General features: G+C 43.1%; 1 protein-coding gene and 1 long non-coding RNA gene across 2 annotated transcripts in view; one reads left to right on the forward strand and one right to left on the reverse strand.

Moving 5' to 3' along the window:
• The window catches only part of LOC117958237, an 859,617-nt gene that overhangs the window by 203,570 nt on the left and 653,438 nt on the right, over positions 1-2,609 (reverse strand). The gene's annotated exons all lie outside the window — the stretch shown is intronic.
• LOC117958312 overlaps positions 1-2,609 on the forward strand; it is a 32,267-nt gene that overhangs the window by 14,811 nt on the left and 14,847 nt on the right. The window contains exon 2 of the long non-coding RNA XR_004659684.1: positions 1,761-1,767. This is a non-coding gene — a long non-coding RNA (uncharacterized LOC117958312). The remainder of the gene's footprint in view (positions 1-1,760; positions 1,768-2,609) is intronic.

A 2,609-nucleotide genomic window follows, 5' to 3' on the forward strand; every position in this document is an offset into this window, starting at 1 on the left:
GTTGGGGCGGGGAGGGGTTGCAGTTTGGTGGGCTCAGGATCGCATCGCTGCTTTTTGCAGATGATGTGGTCCTGATGGTATCATTGGCCTGTGACCTTCAGCACTGACTGCATCGGTTCGCAGCCGAGTGTGAAGCGGCTGGGATGAGGATCAGCACCTCAAAATCTGAGGCCATGGTTCTCAGCAGGAAACCGATGGAGTGCTTTCTTCGGGTAGGGGGTGAGTCCTTACCCCAAGTGAAGGAGTTTAAGTACCTTGGGGTCTTGTTCGCGAGTGAGGGGACAATGGAGCGTGAGGTTGGTCGGAGAATCGGAGCAGCTAGTGCGGTATTACAGTCCAGTTATCGCACCGTTGTGACGAAAAGGGAGCTAAGCCAGAAGGCAAAGCTCTCGATCTACCGGTCAGGTTTCTTTCCTACCCTCACCTATGGTCATGAAGGCTGGGTCATGACCGAAAGAACGAGATCCAGGGTACAAGCGGCCGAAATGGGTTTCCTCAGGAGGGTGGCTGGCGTCTCCCTTAGAGATAGGGTGAGAAGCTCAGTCATCCGAGAGGAGCTCGGAGTAGAGCCGCTGCTCCTTCGCGTCGAAAGGAGCCAGTTGAGGTGGTTCGGGCATCTGGTAAGGATGCCTCCTGGGCGCCTCCCTAGGGAGGTGTTCCAGGCACGTCCAGCTGGGAGGAGGCCTCGGGGAAGACCCAGGACTAGGTGGAGAGATTATATCTCCAACCTGGCCTGGGAACGCCTCGGGATCCCCCAGTCGGAGCTGGTTGATGTGGCTCGGGAAAGGGAAGTTTGGGGTCCCCTGCTGGAGCTGCTGCCCCCGCGACCCGATACCGGATAAGCGGTCGAAGATTGATGGATATTCAAGTAGCGCATCAAACCCTCCCGTACATCCCGGTCTTCTCCCTCTGCACCCTGGGACAGGGTCCCCCTCGGCTCTGCTGGCCCAGATGCATCCCAGTCAATGTCGAAAGCCTCTCCATGACTCTAATATGAATAATTCAAAAATGTTTTAAAAAATCTTGCTTTTTTCAATTATTATAATGGCAGTGACTAAAATTTGTCTTTATTGTGCATTGGTCCATTTTTGTTAATCCTTATGAAAATAACAGAATTTTCCTCATCCAGGAAGACCAATGTGTGTTGCAACTTGGTGAATAAGGACGCTATACAAAGTCTGTGTTAAGCTCCCTGTATTGACATGCTGCACAACATACGTACACAGGTTGCACAAGAGAACGCTGACTTCCTGTTACAAACTGACATGCCTAATTACCCCACAGGGTGGAGCTGTTGCCTAAGGTGTACAACAGGATACCCTATAACATCTCCCTTCCTGTTGTCAGATGTCCAAGCATTAGCTGGCATTGTCAAACAAACTGAATCAACTTAAGTACGATTGTACCTGTTGACTATGCAACTACAACAATTCAGCTATAACTAAAGTAACTAAAATTTATCTAACACAGCCGTTGCACAAATACTGATATGAGGCTGTCATGAGAATAAATGGGTCACAGCTCCGAAATGCAGACAGATTATGGACATTGATTATTGGCAGAACCCGCGTCCAAGCCAGTTCTGACCTGGTCCCCCCTCATTGGCCTAATGTAGAAGTTGATAAAAAAATCATGTAATATTATTACTCAACTATTACCACCAAAATAAGAGTATTAATCAAGCCGTTTTTATATTATGAACCTGAATGGTAAAAAAAGGGAAATAATGTAATTTAATTTGGCTGTAATTTGTAATATAGTGGTGAAGTCGGAGGCCTGTTGTTCTTGGGGATGTTTAGCAGTTATGGTCCCTGAAATTTATTTATGTGAAAGACAAGTTGAGGAATAAATCTTGTAATTTTCAGCCTGATGGTCCTCATTATGACTGATTTACTAAATTTTAAATCTGTTAAATATTTTGACGGATTTACTGTATTTTAAATAGGAAATGAAATGGAAAAAATAAGAAAGCTTTTACTTTTTTAAAATGAAATATTAAATCAATGCAGCTCTTTCAGAGTTTTAAGTGAGATTAACAGACCTAATGAAACCTGATGAGTGATAACAGTGATGTCATTTAAACACATCAGGTCCTTGTGGTCCTGGTATTATACAGATTACATGTTTCGGTATTAAGACACAGAAATATCCATGATCACAATTAGCCTCAAGAGGGTGAAACACGACCTGAAAGGCTGAATAAAATATTAATGCCTCTGAAATATGAATTACTTGAAAAAGTTTAAAAGAAATTTAATATGCTGTTCATTGAATCATTCATGATTCTAGTCTACTAATCAGCTGTAAACCTAAACTGAATTATAACTAATTTGAAAGTCTTGTTCTTAGTCTTTCACACCCAAGTTGGAAATCAATGCAACCAGTTCTATTTGTTATAGTATACCGAGCACCTTGTCCATACTCTGAATTCTTATCTAAATTTGCTGAGTTTTTGTCAAATTTTGTGCTAAAATCAGACAAAGTTCTTATTGTAGGGGATTTTAATATTCATGTGAACGATGAGAATGATTGCCTTAGTACTGCGTTTATCTCTCTTTTAGATTCTATTGGCTTCTCTCAAAGTGTTCTTAAACCGACTCACCGTTTTA

The sequence above is a fragment of the Etheostoma cragini genome, chromosome 15, assembly GCF_013103735.1.
Source record: "Etheostoma cragini isolate CJK2018 chromosome 15, CSU_Ecrag_1.0, whole genome shotgun sequence".
Taxonomy (NCBI): Eukaryota; Metazoa; Chordata; class Actinopteri; order Perciformes; family Percidae; genus Etheostoma; species Etheostoma cragini.